This window comes from Chiloscyllium punctatum, chromosome 6, assembly GCF_047496795.1.
Source record: "Chiloscyllium punctatum isolate Juve2018m chromosome 6, sChiPun1.3, whole genome shotgun sequence".
Taxonomy (NCBI): Eukaryota; Metazoa; Chordata; class Chondrichthyes; order Orectolobiformes; family Hemiscylliidae; genus Chiloscyllium; species Chiloscyllium punctatum.
In genome coordinates this window covers 53,219,999-53,236,903 of record NC_092744.1, presented here as the reverse complement: position 1 = coordinate 53,236,903, position 16,905 = coordinate 53,219,999, and positions in this window count along the sequence as shown.

Here is a 16,905-nt window from a genome sequence, read left to right as displayed (position 1 = left end):
ACTCAACCAAGTCGCTGTACGAGCTGCAACATTATAGTGAAATGTATGAATACAAATTCTAAGTTCATCTTCTTTACCCATCATACTCATGTTAATACAAACACACCTCAGTCCTGCTATGCTCAGTAATCTCTCCCTGTCTGATCTTCCTTTTAGTCTTACTAGCTTTAGTCTCTGACCACATTCATTTTACTTGCTGACCCACTCCTCTGGTTCCCATGCTCCCTGCCACACTAGTTTAAACTTTTCCAAGTGGCCTTAAATTGACCATTATTTTTAAAACAAAACATAATAAATTGGGCATAATTTGTTTCACCAATTTGAGCTCAATCTGTGCTGACAAGCCAATTAGAATTCAGGATATCTCTGACCAAAAATGCACGCAGTGGTGGAAATAATTAATAAGCACTGGTTCTTGGTGGTTAGGTGCACAAGAAATGAAGACCAAATTCAATCACCTAAAGAGAATGAGAGACTCCTGCCCAGTCAGAAACATGAAATGAATTACCCAAAAAAACACTGCATTTATTAAATATCAGTTCTTTTGTACTTGTTTTGATAAATTTACTATTTTCTGTAAAGTTTGTGTAAACATTAACACTTGGACAGGTCTTGTAACTAATCAGGACATATAAGTTTTAGATTGTCTCTCTCAAATTAGTCTATAATCATATTTAAGATTGTCTTACCATTAAAGTGAATGCCAAAATCTGACAGCGCAAAATGTTAATGGGAGGATTTATCCTGATGTCAATTATAATGTTAATAGTATAAACAGCACTTTCTGAAGTGTGGTCAGGAGATTATTTTGTTGTGGACTAACAACAATAGAGGCATTGTTGGATCCAATTCTGATGAATTAGGTGAGTCAAGCAGATCATATGTCAGCAGAATAACCTTTTGGGTTATAGTGGTTACAGAATCATGAGGTTAGTCATGGAAAAGAACAAGAAGCAATCTAAAGTGAAAATGCAATTTGGCAGAAGGCCAATTTTGTTGGTTGAGAATAGATCTATCTCAAATAACTTGGAGTATACGATTGGCAGTCAAAACTGAAATGGAATAATGAACTGCCTTTAGAAAACAGATGATTTCGTTACAGTTGAGATACATTCCCAGAGGTGGAAAAGGTACAGCAGCCAAACTCTGAATTCCCTGAATGATGAGGGAGCCAGAATGCAAGATGTAGAATCAGGTGAAATATGAAGCAGAAAATTGGATGTTTTGACTCCATCTGATACTGTTAGTGGACAAGTCAAATCTCAGACTGAAATCTGGGTTGCAAGCTTTTTTCTGCTTTAATTAGGCGGTTTTTCATGCTGGAACATAAGCGCACAATACTGCAGGTTTCATTTCCACAATAAAGAAATGTTATTTATACAAAAGAAATGAAGATACTGTATAATAAACCAAGGAATTTAAAATGAACTCTTAAATTTTAAATCCTATTTCTCCCAACACCACCATTTCACAATACTCAGATACCAGAGAGAATTCCCTTCCCTGATAAATCCATAGGTTTGACTTAACTGTTTCTTTCAACGTCCGGTTTTGAGTTTGCCAGCCTTTTGCCTGATCATTTACACAATGGGCTAAGACTTTCTCAGCTTTGAATAACCCTCTCTGGGGAGTAAGCATATTCTGGTCTGATACTTTCATTCAAGAATCCTTACACTGAGGTAACCTGTTTCCTAATTGGCATGCATCATTTCCTTTCCTTAAAAAAAACACACTATTTCATACATCTAACTTTAATCAGGAACTCTGCAAACAGAAAAACTTTCCAAGCTATGGGCTTTTCTCCTAAGTAAAAAAAACAATTTCTGATATGTCTGACTGAAAACAATCAATTGCTCTTCATTATTTACTCTGTCCACATTTGTAAAACCCTCCCAACACAAACAAGTTCCCATTACTACACCAGGAACTCTCACTCCTATGCTTGCTTTTTCAAAAGAAAAGTCTCTAGAAATATATATTACTCTTTACACCACAGAGCAGACAGGGGGATGTAAGAGGTTGTCAGGTTGATAATACAAGGCCAGGCTGAATACAGAAACTTCAAAGGGGATTAAAAAATACAGGAAATAAGTCCAAGAAGAAATTATCAGATAATATAAAAAGAATCCAAAAGTCTTCTTAAATCAGGAAAAGTGTGTAGTGATGGGCGGGGGTTGCCAATTAGGCATGCAGAAATAAATCTATGCATGGAGGCTGAGGGCTTGGCTAATATACTAAGTGAGTAATTTGTGTTTTTGTTTACAAAGAAAGATCTATAGTCAAGGGGGTGCATCCCATGGCAAACTAAATATTTAATGATTTGTGCTGGCAAGGATAGGGTAAGAAATCACCAGATTGGACTTGACTGCTGATAGTCAGTTTAAACATTCTCCGAGAGAGTAACTCCTGACAGTTACTCAACATTGCAACTCATCGAAATGGACAAACATGAATCCTTTAGAAATTAGGAGCGACTGTGTACTGCTTCTTTATGGAATCTGAAAAGCCTGCTGTAACGTATGTGTGTGCAGTGTGGTCTTATCAGTTGTATTAAGATATTAATAAAGGTAATTGATTCTGTAATTTAGTGTATTATTTGTTTACTATTATCCACTACGGTAAAAGTCTTAAACCTTAATCTTGTGTAATTTTAAAAAATTGATCACTGGGAATTCAAAAAACACTTAAAAAATTTGGTTAATCTCTACAAGGATTTACTTTCTACTTCCCGAGTTGCCAATTATTAGAAATAAAGGTTCTTTCCTTGTCAATATAATGCATAGAGCAGAATAAAAATGCTCACTCTGGTATACAATCATAATGGATGAAAGTTCCTTGATCTTTTCTAACATACGTTTATTGTAATAGAGGTCAGGCTTCAATAAAAGATTAGGGAAACACTTACTCTGTTATGCTACATTTGCAATATTGTCTTTGTTAATTTTAGGCTCAGGTTATTGTTGTTGTGACTCCAATGATCTTTCACATATTATGTCTGCTATTGCAGCTGTCTTTCAGCCATGATTTCTCTGATAAAATCAATCAGTTTCTTGTTGTTCTACAGGTATCTGGTATTACTGACAGGACACTTCACCATGCATTCCGACAGCAGAACTATTATTATATTACCCAACTATTATAGTTACCTTCTGTAATTCTACAAACCAATCATTTCCCATTTAAATGTTTTCATATACTCAACATTGAGGTTTAATTATACCTATTCACAAAATGAATATTTCAAACTTCATGTGGTTCATTGAACTGGTTATCATGACAGGTTCTATATTAATATAGGCTTTTCATTTTTGTACAGCACGGAAACAGACCCTTCAGTCCAACTCATCCTTGCCAACCATGTATCCTAACCTAATCTAGTCCCATATGCCTCCAAACCCTTCCTATTCATATACCCATCCAGATGCCTTTGACATGTTTCAATTGTACCAGCCTCCACCACTTCCTCTGGCAGCTCATTCCGCACACGTACTATCCTCTGCAAGAAAATGTTGCCCCTTAGGTTTCTTTTATATCTTTCCCCTCTCACCCTAAACCTATGCCCTCTGGTTCTGGACTCCCTGACCCTAGGGAAAAGACTTTGACTATTTATCCTATCCATGCCCCTCATAATTTTGTAAACCTCTATAAGGTCACCCTTCAGCCTCCGATGCTCCAGGGGAAACAGCCCCAGCCTGTTCAGCCTCTCCCTGTAGCTCAGATTCTCCAAACCTGGCAACATCCTTGTAAATCTTTTCTGAACCCTTTCAAGTTTCACAACATCTTTCTGATAGGGAGGAGACCAGAATTGCACGCAATATTCCAAAAGTGGCCTAACCAATGTCCTGTACAGCTGCAACATGACCTCCCAACTCCTGTACTCAATTCTCTGACCAACAAAGGAAAGCAAACCAAATGCCTTCTTCACTATCCTATCTACCTGCGACTCCACTTTCAAGGAGCTATGAACCTGCACACCAAGGTCTCTTTGTTCAGCAACACTCCCCAGGACCTTACCATTGCTCTGATTTGCTTTTTCAAAATGCAGCACCTCACATTGATCTAAATTAAACTCCATCTGCCACTCCTCCCCATTGGCCCATCTGATCAAGATCACATTGTAATCGGAGGTAACTTTCTTCGCTGTCCATTACACCTGCAATTTTGGTGTCATCAGCAAACTTACTAACCATACCTCTTATGGTCACATCAAAACCATTTATATAAATGACAAAATAATTGAAATCATTTGTCCACATTTAAATCTCATGTCCATTATTATGACTGGGATGGTGAGATGTGACAGGAATTGTATTGTGATTACTTTTGATAACAATCAGTTTTATCAATTGTTCTGATGCGGTTGGAATTCCAAATCTATCAAAAGTCTCCATGACAATCTCTGATAACTAGGGAGACACATCTGTTTAACAGTTAAACTAATGACTCATAATCCTGATCCTCAACCTTGGACTGTCTTTATTATTAAGCAGTCAACAACCTTTATCTAATAAACCTACTGTGTGATAAACTACATGCTATTAATGCGATCTGTGATTATTTCACTGTTCTTAATAAGTTACTAAGTCTTAGTCATCATGCCCACAATAGTACCATTAACATTTTGAATATTTGAAAGAAACTGATCTCAGAGAAGCTCACCATGGGTAAACACTTACCTTTAAAGCAGTATGGGCAACTGCTTCATATGTGCATTGTGCTTTGTGAAAATTTCTAAATGAAATTGACAAGTATCAAATATGTTGAGTCCTTAATATTCTAAATCAAACGTTTTCAATGATCAAAGACTTATTCAAAGACTTTCTTAATATCAATATAGTTGACAGGATAAGAATGCATTCCACAAATGTTTCACTGAGTTGTCAGTCCAAATGATTGAACACACTGTAGCTTCTTCTAAACTCTGTTCATTCTTTTCTAAGATTGGTTGTTAAAATGGACACAATCTTCTTTGTACACACAGAGGAACTTCTTCCTGTCTTAACTTTAGGGATTTTGTTGAGGTTATCTCTTTGCTGTGAGCAAGGCCTGAATACAAATGTATTTTCATAGCTCTACATCACTTTGTGAAAACATATTAAACATTGGAGTTATCTGCAGAGGAGTTCCAAACCTCAGAAGGAACCCATTATACAAATTGCAACATAGCTGGAATCCTTACACAGAACAATTCCTGTCTGAAAACTGATTTCAAGTCTGGTCAAAGGAATAGTTCTTATGTACTCTCTTATTGTTATGCCTAAGTTTTCCAATTTTCACTGGAGAATGGGAGGCTGAGGGACAATTTGATAGAAGTATATAAAATTATGAGAAGTATGGACATTATGGATAGTTGGGATGTATTGCAGGGTGGAAATACCAATTTCTAGGAGGCATAGTTTTAAGGTGAGATGGGGAAAGTTTACAGGAGAGGTATGAAGCAAATTTTCTTTCAGAGTATGATCAGTGCCTAGAACACACTGCCAGGTGAGGTGGTCAAAGCAGATAAGAAGAATTTAGAAAGGCAGAAGAATGGTGAGACCTCTCCTGGAGTACTCTGTCCAGTTCTGGTCTCCCTGTTATAGAAAGGGTACTATTAAGCTGGAGAGGGGGTTCAGAAACGATTTACCAGGATGTTGCCAGGAATTGAGGGTTTGAGATAGAAAAATAGGCTTGGATTTTTTAAAATCTAGAGTGTAGGAGGTTGAGGAGTGACCTTCTGGAGGTTTCTAAAATCATGAGGGATATAGATAAAAGTAAATGGCAGGTGTCTTTTTCCTAGGGTGGGAAATGTCAAGAGTAGGGGGCATATTTTTCAGGTGAGAGGAAAGAAACTTAAAAAAGACATGAGAGGCAATGTTTTGTTTTACAGAGGGTGGTTCGTGTGTGGAATGAATTTCCAGACAAAGCGGAGGATGCAGGTACAATTACAATGTTTAAAAGACATTTGGATAAGTACATGAATAGGAAAGGTTTGGAGGGATATGGACCAAGGGAAGGCAAGTGTAACTAGTTTAGTTTGGGACTATGGTCAACATGGGCTGGTTGAACCAAAGGGACTGTTTCTATGCTGTATGACTGTATAACAGGGAATGGAGAGATACAAACCATATGGAGACAGATGGATTAGTTTAGAATAACCTCATGGTCAGTACTGACATGCTGGGCCAAAGGGTCTATTGCTGCGCTGTACTGTTCTGTATTCTACAGTTATTGACTTCCAGTAACATTGCCCATTATCTTTGAATTTCTCTTCAATGACCCTTGAACTGTCCTTGGAGATCTATTCCAAACCTTACAACTAGCTCTGTCCTATCTCTGGATAGAACTGAATATACTCAATACAGTGAAACAGCCAAATGTAACAATCCTTTGGAGCTGCCTATACCCTGAATATTATATTCTCATATACTGTTGGTTTCTGCAGCAAAAACAATGATAAACAGAAAGGATTCATCACATGCCTCTGGCCCCCTGTAGAGCATGAACGTTTTCTTTTCATCTCAATCACTGCAGTACAATAAGCAGAGAACCTGGGAATCTCTCCCTCTAGCTTATTGCTTCATTACCATGTCCTTCCATCAAATCTTTCCTGAGCCTGTTCCAATAACTTCTCTATTTTTTTAAAATTAAGGATCTATTTAGGAAATGAAGGATAGCTGTGTACCGTACTAGCCTTGCGCGCTTCTGGGTCACGTATTGATGTACAACCAGATAGCAAAATGTTTTCAACATGGACATCATGCTAAAATCACTTTGATGAACTAGGCAGCACAAAATTTGCCTGAACAAAATTAAACATGACGTAAGTATGTGGCCCAGTACACTGTGCCTAAAATAGAGCTTTATCAACATTTCTCCCTTCACCTTATAAACAAACCAGTACACCGATTGCAGCATCTACATTACTGTTTTGGATTACATGATTCAGTACTTTACCTCACCACACCTGTATGTGAGAAACCATTCATCAATGAACAGCAATGCAATGAGTTACGTGGACTCCCATTAACCTCCCATTAAATCAAAGCCGATTTAAGACGATATCTGCACAATAGTCCCAAGTTTAACTTGTGACATGAATGTGGCATTTGAATTGGAAGCCAAATCAAGAACCAAGCTTGCATCGTGGTATGACAATGTGGGGATTACAATACCAGGGCCTCATTTCCATGTTTATGATGAGAGTTATCTACTGGATGGGAACAGGATCTTCAACGGCAAAAATTTCAGAGGGACCAGACCCCAGCTGTAAATGCAGTAACTAAACAATAGTCAGGAAGTCATTGCAGTAAGATAGGGAGGAGTATGCAGGTGCTGGAGCTGGTTGGGTTAGAGAACAACCAAGCAAGGGAAAGACCAAGGTTTCAAATGAGAATAAAAATACTCAGCAGATTATAGAATCATAGAGATATACAACACAGAAGCAGATCCTTCGGTTCAACATGTCCCTGCCGACCAGATACCCTAAATTAATCTAATCGCATTTGCCAGCATTTGGCCCATATCCCCCTAAACTCCTCCTATTCATATACCCATCCAGATGCTTTTTAAAATGTTGAAATTGTACAAGCTTCCACCACTTCCTCATACATGCACCACCTTATGCAGGAAAAAGTTGCCCCTTTTAAATCTTCCCCTCTCACACTAAACCTATGTCCTCTCGTTCTGGACTCCTCCATCCCAGGGAAAAGTGCTGAGGTAAAGTACTAAATCATGTAATCCAAAACAGTAATGTAGATGCTGCAGTCGGTGTACTGGTTTGTTTATAAGGTGAAGGGAGAAATGTTGATAAAGCTCTATTTTAGGCACAGTGTACTGGGCCACACACTTACGTCATGTCTAATTCTGTTCAGGCAAATTTTGTGCTGCCTAGTTCATCAAAGTGATTTTAGCATGATGTCCATGTTGAAAAAATTTTGCTATCTGGTTGTAAAGTCACCCCTCTGTCACCCCTATTCTCTGTAAAGTCACCCCTCAACCTGAGAGAGAGAGAGAGCAAGTGCGAGAGGGAGGGGTGGGGGGGGAAGAGAGGAAGAGGGAGAGGTAGAGAGAGGGAGAGACAGAGAGAGAGAAAACAGGTTACTGGGCTAGATTTTCAGAGTCATGGAAACTCAGCAAGCCTTTCAAATTTAGAAAGGTTGGTGATGGAAAAGCACAGCAGGTCAGACAGCATCTGAGGAGCAGGACATCGATGTTTTGGGCAAAAGCCCTTCATCAGGAATGAGGCTAGGAGCCTCGGGGTGGAGAGATAAATGGGAGGGGGTGGGGCTAGGGCTAGGGAGAAGGTAGCTAGGAGTGCATTAGGTGGACAGAGATAGGGGTGAAGGTGATAGGTCAGAGAGAATGGTGGAGCAGATAGGTGGGAAGGAAGATTGACAGGTGGGACAGGTCATGAGGACGGTGCTGAGCTGGAAGGTTGGAACTGGGGTAAGGTGGGGGAGGAGAAATGGGGAAATTGGTGAAATCCACATTGATGCCATAGGGTTCTATTGTCCCGAGGCAGAAGATGAGACGTTCTTCCTCCAGGTGTTGGGTGGTGAGGGAGTGGCGGTGGAGGAGACCCAGGACCTGCATGTCCTCAGCAGAGTGGGAGAGGGAGCTGAAATGTTCGACCACAGAACAATAGGGTTGATTGGTGCGGGTGTCCCGGAGATGTTCTCTGAAGCGCTCTGCGAGGTGGTGTCCGGTCTCCCCAAGATAGAGGAGACCGCATCAGGAGTAACGGATACTATAAATGACATGTGTGGAGGTGCAGGTGAAACTTTGATGGATGTGGAAGGCTCTTACGGGGCCTTGAATGGAGGTGAGGGGGGAGGTGCAGGCGCAGATTTTGCAATGTCTGCGGTGGCAGGGGAAGGTGCCGGGAGGGGAGGGTGTGTTGTTACGGGGCATTGACCTGACCAGGTAGTCGCGGAGGGAACGGTCTTTGCGGAAAGCAGATAGGGGTGGAGAGGGAAATATATCCCTGGTGATAGGGTCCATTTGTAGTGGTGGAAATGTCAGCGGATGATGCAATTTATGCGGAAGTTGGTGGGGTGGAAGGCGAGGACCAGGGGGATTTGGTCCTTGTTGTGGTTGGAGGGGTGGGGTTTGAGGCCAGAGGTGTGGGACGTTCATTGGAGGGCATCTTCAATCACGTGGGAGGGGAAATTGTGATCTTTAAAGAAGGAGACCATCTGGTGTGTTCTGTGATGGAACTAGTCTTCCTGGGGGCAGATGTAGCTGAAGGTGTGGGAATTGGGAATATGGGATATCATTTTTTGCAGGAGGTAGGGTGGGGAGAGGTGTAATCCAGGTAGCTGTGGGAGTTGGTGGGTTGTAAAAAATGTCAGTGTTGCATCGGTCATCGTTGATGGAGATGGAAATGTCCAGGAAGGGGAGGAAGGTGTCAGAAATGGTCCAGGTGAATTTAAGGTCAGGATGGAATGTGTTGATGAAGCTGATGAACTGCTCAACCTTCTCATAGGAGCACGAGGTGGCGCCGATGCAGTCATCAATGTAGTAGAGGAAATGGTGGGGAGTGGTGCCGGTGTAACTCTGGAAGATAGACTGTTCTACGGAGCCGATAACGGGACAGGCATAGCTGGGGCCCATGGAAGGTAAGAACAGATTCTCATCCCAATTTACAGCATCCTCAATTTTTGTTGACTTGGGCATACCAATTTATTTGGACCTCACAGATAGAAGACCCTTAATGTATAGCCTCTCAATAGAACTAAAGCAGAGAGCGAGAAGAACACTGCAGGGCCAATTGCGTCAGATAATCCAAATCTTTGCACATGAGCCTTTCATCTCCCTGCAGCGAGCAACTCCTGAAACCCAGGAATTAAAACAGTGATGGACAGAAGTGTAGCATAATTAAGAATCCTGCCCCTATTTTAATCCATCACCGTCATTACATGTAGGTCGTGATCAAAACTAATACATTGAATTCTGATAAAAGCATGATGGTTACAAATCTAATTTGGTTTCTAACTAGTGGGTACATTTTATCTTCGCATAATAATTGCAGATCATATTTCAAGACCATTACCTGCAACATATAAATAACACCCCCCCACCCATATAAATAACACCCCCCCCCCCATCAGGTTTCCTACAGCAATCAAGCATGAAGTTTGCCATTTTTCTTAGTTCAAGGATAGGTTCCAGCTTCCGCACAGGCTTTCAATATTCATTATTTATTAACTGAACCCTGACCTTGATGTGCCATCACATCTAGAGTAATACAGTAGCATGAAAATATATCAAAGCACCTACACAGCACTATTGTGTGATCTACACCACTTTCAGGGCTCTGTATATATTTAATCTTGGTTTTATATCTCATTTTTCTAAAAAGATGATTATATATTCATTTGGAGCTCTTAGCTTACGAGGAAATCTAAAAGTTCAAATAATATCATCAGAAATTGATAGTGACTGACATCTAACTGCTTATTTGTTTGAAAGTATTCCAACTCTGCATTTTTATTTTCTCTTTTTAACCATTGCTTACAAGGCATATCTGGACCCCTAATAAATTAGGGAATAGAATTGGACAGAGCCTGCAAAAGGGCAAAGGTATGCACAGCAAATGCATATCTATTTGTTCTGACAAAGGCAGTCTTCAAACTTTGTATTGCATGCAGTCAAGAACTAAATATGTTGCTGAATCTCAGCAGGGGACCTAAATTAGTTTAAGGCTATAACCACAAAGTCAGCCTACACTGTTTAAAACTAACCTGTACTTCTTAAAAGGGAGATGCATTCTGGCTGAGATGATGTTAGAAATGCCTTAAAAAGACAATCCAAGCAAGAATAACACTGAACAGAAAACAAACTGTGGATGCTGGAAATCAGAAACAAAAACAGAAATTGCTGAGAAAACTCAGCAGGTTAGGCAGCATCTGTGGAAAGAAAGCAGAGTTAGTGTTTCGGGTCCAGTGACCCTTCTTTCAGGCACTGACTAATGGCAAAGACAGAAATAATGCACCAACTTTTTCAGATCCAGCACTGGGGGGCTTGATACAAGAGATACAAGATGACAGAGATCTATTCTAATCATAAGAGATGAGGGTGTCCTTTGGATAGGTGACATAAGTACATTGCGAGTAGAAACTGCCAGTCACTAACAGCTGAAAGTTCATTAATCTCACACAATGGTTAAGGACAAGTGAATGAATTTTTAAATGCCAAATTGTTTCAACTGAACCAAGAGCATCACATAACTATTTCATCCTGACACATTTGACACTGCTGCAAATTTCACACCCACTGCCACTTTCCAATCATAACAGTCACATAATCCAAATACATTGTGTCATAGTCACTGATGCATTTCACTTTTGTTTAACTATAGATGAAGGTGATGATATAATGCCAATGCCACTGGATTACTCATCCAGAAGCTGAGCTTAATGCTCCGAGGACCTTGGTTCAAATTTCACATTGCAGTTGGTGGAATTTAAGTTTGATGAATAAATCTGGAATATAAAGACAGTATCAGTAATGATGGTCATGAAATCTATCAAAGTTTGGAAAATAAATCTCTAAAGTGTGACCACTGGACATTAAGTACAGGTCTACAATCATTTATTTAGGCAATGCAGGAAGACTCTCACTTCAGTCAGAAGCATCGCATCATCCATATCAAAACTTTGCATGTGCAAATATAAGATAAAGTTTGTCCATTCTAGATCATAGGCTAATGTTGTTAATGCTTCCTTTACTAATTCGAGAATCATTTAGAGTAATAGAGATGTACAGCAGGGAAACAGACCATTCAGTCCAACTCATCCATTACCTAAGTTAACCCAGTCCCATTTGCCAGCATTTGGCCAATATCCCTCTAAACCCTTCATATCCAGATGCTTTTACATGTTGTAATTGTACCAACCTCCACCACTTCCTCAGAGACCAAAAAAAAAATGCAGATGCTGGAATCCAAGATAGACACCCAGAAGGCTGGAAGAACACAGCAAGCCAGGCAGCATCAAGAGGTGGAGACATCAACCTTTTGGGTGTAACCCTTCTTCAGGACCCTTTTAAATCTTTTCCCTCTCACCTTAAACCTATGTCCTCTGATTTTGGACTGCCCTATCCTGTGGAAAAGACCTTGACTATTCACTCTATCGATGCCCCTCATGATTTTATAAACCTCTATAAGATCACCCCTCACCTTCCAACGCTCCAAGAAAATAGTCCCAGCCTATTCAGCCTCTCCCTATAGCCCAAACCCTCCAACTCTGGCAACATCCTTGTAAATCTTTTCTGAACACATTTAAGTTTAACAACATTCTTTCCATAGCAAGGAGATAAGAATTGAACACAGTATTCCAAAAGTGGCCTAATCAATGTCCTGTACAGCTGCAACATGACCTCTCAACTCCTATACTCAATGCACTGACCAATAAAGGCAGGTGTACCAAAAGCCTTCTTCACTACTCTAATTACCTGTGACTTCACTTTCAAGAAACTATGAACCTGCACTGCTAAACTTTGTTTAGCAACACCTCCCCAGGACCTTACCATTAAGTGTATAAATCCTGCCCTGATTTGCCTTTCCAAAGTGAAGCACCTCACGTTTATCTAAATTAAATTCTATCTGACACTCCTCGGCACATCAGCCCATCTGATCAAGGTGCCATTGTACTCTGAGGTAACCTTCATTGCTGTCCACTATACCTCCAATTCTGGTGTCATCTGCAAATTTACTAATTATACCTCCTATATTCACATTCAGGTCCTTTATATAGATGAGAAAAAGAAGTAGACCCAGCACCGATCCCTGTGGCACACTGCTGGTCACAGACCTCCAGTCTGAAAAACATGCCTCCATCACCACCCTCTATAACCTACTTTGTAGCCAATTTTGTATCCAAATGGCTAGTTCTCCCCTATTCCATGTGAACTAACCTTGTTAACCAGTCAACCATGTGGAACATTGTTGAACGCTTTGTTGAAGACCATACAGACAGTGTCCACTGCTCTGGCTTCATCAATCCTCTTTGTCACTTCTTCAAAAAAACTCAATCAAGCTAGTCAGACACTATTTCCCATGCACAAAATCATACTGACTGCCTCTAATCAGTCCTTGCCTTTCCAAATACACGTGAATCCTGTCCCTCAGAATCCCATCCAATAATTGCACACAACTGATGTCAGGCTTGCCAGTCTATAGCAAGCATGAAAAACAAAATTGAGCATCTCAAATCTGGGTATCCATGAGGTGCTATGAACCAACAACAGCAGAAGTACATCTCACTTTAACCTGAAATTTAAATGCCTGGCATATCTTGTATTCTACCATTATGTTCAAACCAGGAGCTTAACGATGGTTCAATGAGGTGTGCAAAGAACATGCCAGCAGCAAAACAAAGAATCTAAAAATGAAGTGCCAATCTGGTGAAGCTTTTCCATTCTTGTCCAATCGGTTGAATTGTGTTGATTTATGACAGGCTCAAAAGAGAGGAGCTGAAGAACAGTTATCCTCAGTGGATAGAAACCAAAAGGTGAAGTTTGATTTCTTAAAAGTTGTAATTTTGCCAAATGATGGGAATTTTTCATCCATGTATCTCAAAACAAATAATTTTATATGCTGTAACAAATACATCACCCAGTAAAAGTCATGAAAAAGTAACCATCTCCATACAATGGCAGAACAAACTGGCATTACAGGAACAACGAAGCATTTAAATTACCCTAATGCACTATAATTCAAAAGAGGTAACGAAATCTTACATCTGATCATTGATGATAGTTTTTAGGTTCATAATTTTTATTTATTAAACTTTTACAATTTATAGACAACTTAGTTAAAATATCAATTAACAAATATAGTCAGGTAAGAAATAAACTTGGTATTCCACAGACTGCTATTAGCATTTTCAAACCATACTGTAGGATATCTTCTGTGCGGTAACCATACATAAATTGAACCTGACTGTGGAAATCAGTGGAGCAATTGCAAGATTTATAACTTCATGTAGGAACTCCTGCGCGCACACTAAATTTCACCAGTGACGTTAATGTTAACTGGAAAAATCAATTCCAGGCACAAGTTCACATTTAATAAATATTATTATAATAGTGATTTATGTGGACAAGTAGAAAATAAGTGCACTGATCCATGACCATCACTTTTTAAACATTTCTGTGTTTTTTTTTATTTTACAAAGGGTATTGTTATTTGTAGATTTTAACATTATAATTAGAGCTAAAGAGAACCAGTTGAAAAGATACATTGGCCAAAAGTTTGATAAATGAAGACTAGAAATATCCTAAAGATGTGTGTTGGGAACCCATGGAACCCCTGACACAATTACTCCACCTGAAAATCCCAGATATTTTGAGCATTCAATTGATAACTTCTCAGCTCCCCTCCAAGAAAATCTCTTAACTTGAGCTGGAGACTTCAGATGGTTCCAACATACTTACCTACATAGCTACCAGAAAATGTTAGGCAAGAAGTGCATAGTCTAACTCCTGAATAACTACATAATGGAGCCCCTAACTCTTCCCCTAATCAACCCTTTGGGCATCCCACTTACACTTTCACCCATATACGCTACCACATTGGGAAGTCCTGGGACGATTAAACTATTACCAGAATACAGCATGTTGGAGCTACAAAACCAGGGTACAGCTTCTGCACAATTTCTCTCTCTTCTCCTGACTACAAGGATTTCTCCATTGACTGAGCTTTGAAGAACCCTCCATCAGAAGTTTGGTCAGAAAAATTGGAGGCAATTAAGTAGCTTTTTCTCGGTCTGATCAACATCAGCGTGTTTCCAACGTTGACCCTAAATTTTGAGCCATACCTTGGATCAGTTAAGTAAATACCTCTTCTCTTCCAAATTCCAAGTTTTAAAAGTCAGCATTCTATTTAGCAAAAAATTCAAAGTAAATGTCGTAATGTAAGAGACATCTTCAAGTAAAACAGCAGGATCAGATTTACAAATATAAGCTCAAATACAACTAACAATGTCCAGAAGCTTGCCATAACTTATGAGTTAATAAATGAAGGTCAACAAAGAAAGGTTTTGCCAAAACAAACAAAAACTGACTGCTGCCAGGTCTTTGCACTTAACCACTTAATGGGGTAAATTTACTCCAATTAATTTTGACTTGTGGTCGATGATCGTCCATCTTCAAAGTGAAATGATGGTAGGGATTTTCATCACCCAGTCTCACTTACATTGGGATAATCATGTGCTATTAAAACATTTCTGCCTAATTAAATGTGCACCAGTTTTAAACCATTCAAGACTGAATTCTGCTTAGAAAGGAACATCATGCCCTCAAATCAATAAGAAATTCTAACACTCAGTTGGCAAGCCAGTAGAACCATGGCAACAGCAGTCCAAACAATCCTGAAGTCCCATAAAAATAAATTTACTTAGCTGTTAGAGCTTCTTGCTGAGCCTTTGATAAAATTGCTACAGGTATCATATTTAAGCGATAGAATTGCAATACACTTGTATTTGAGTTCCTGCCAAAAGAAAACCAAAGATTTAAAATAGCCATTAGGTTGAAAGTTCCCTTTATATGTTCATTCCTGAACAATGCATGTAAATCCTTCAGAAGCACTTAACATACTTTTGCAACAAAACTGTATTTTGCAAACGTACGAAACTAACAAGAGGGGAAAAAAACCTATTCAGTTTCATCCTTATCTAATAACAGATCCATCTGTCCATGATAATAAAGGTAGGAATTACCAATGAATAGTTTCCCTGGACAGAATGTCCCATCATCACACTAAGGACATTCTGCATCATGTAGTGTGGAACTATCACCATGCTAAATGGATAGATACAAAACAAATCTAGCAGTTCAATAAAAAAAAAGGGCATTCACAACGCTTTACTGATCAACAGGAGATTTGTAATCACCACAATCTGCAACCCCATGGCCTATCGTATCTCTCTTTCTACTGTTAACTACAAAGTTAAAAATCACATGACACCAGGTTGTAGTCCAACAAGTTTATTTGGAAGCACTAGCTTTCGGAGTGCTGCTCCTTCATCAACCACCTAGTGCTTCCAAATAATCCTGTTGGACTATAACCTGGTGTTGTGTGATTTTTAAACGTTATCCATCCCAGTCCAAAACTGACTCCGCCACATCATGGTTCACTACAAAACCAGAGGGTCAATCCTGATTCAATAAACAAAGTTGAAAAGAATGAAGCAACATGAGGCCTATGCAAAACTAAGGTACCAATTTAGTGAAACTGCAACATGGGATTTTATGCACACTGAACAGTGAAAGCTGCATACAACAAAACAGAGCAGAGCAAAGTGATTCAAAACCCACGTACCTGATGAAAACCAATCTGCCCTACCATACCTAGTGACGTGATGGAGAAATAAACAATTAAATGGAGGAGCCAGCACCACATTATCTCTATCCCCAGAGATGGGGAAAGCCGCGCAGTTAGTGCAAAAGCCAGACTGAAGCATTTTCAATGATCCTCAGAAATCCCAAGTGAATAATCCATCTTCATTTTCCTCCTGAGATCACCATCATCACAAATGCCAGTCATCAGACAATTCAATTCATATCAAGAAATGAATCCAGCAAAGAAATATGTACACAGTAGGCCATTCAATGAGATCATGGTTAATTTGCGGCCTAACTCCATAAAGCTGTCTTAGGCTGATATCCCTTCATACGTTTGTTTAACAAAAAGGTATCAATCTCAGATCTAAAACTAACAACTCATCTGCATCTACAGCCTTTTGTCGAAGAGCACTTCAAACATCACTTTGCATGCAGAAGTGCTGCCTAACATTTCTCCTGAATGGCCTGACCCTAATTTTTAGTTTATACACCCTAGTTCTAGAATCCCCAAGTAGTGGAAATAGTTTGTCTTTATCTACCCTATGTTTTCCTATTAATATCTTGAAAACTTTAATTAGA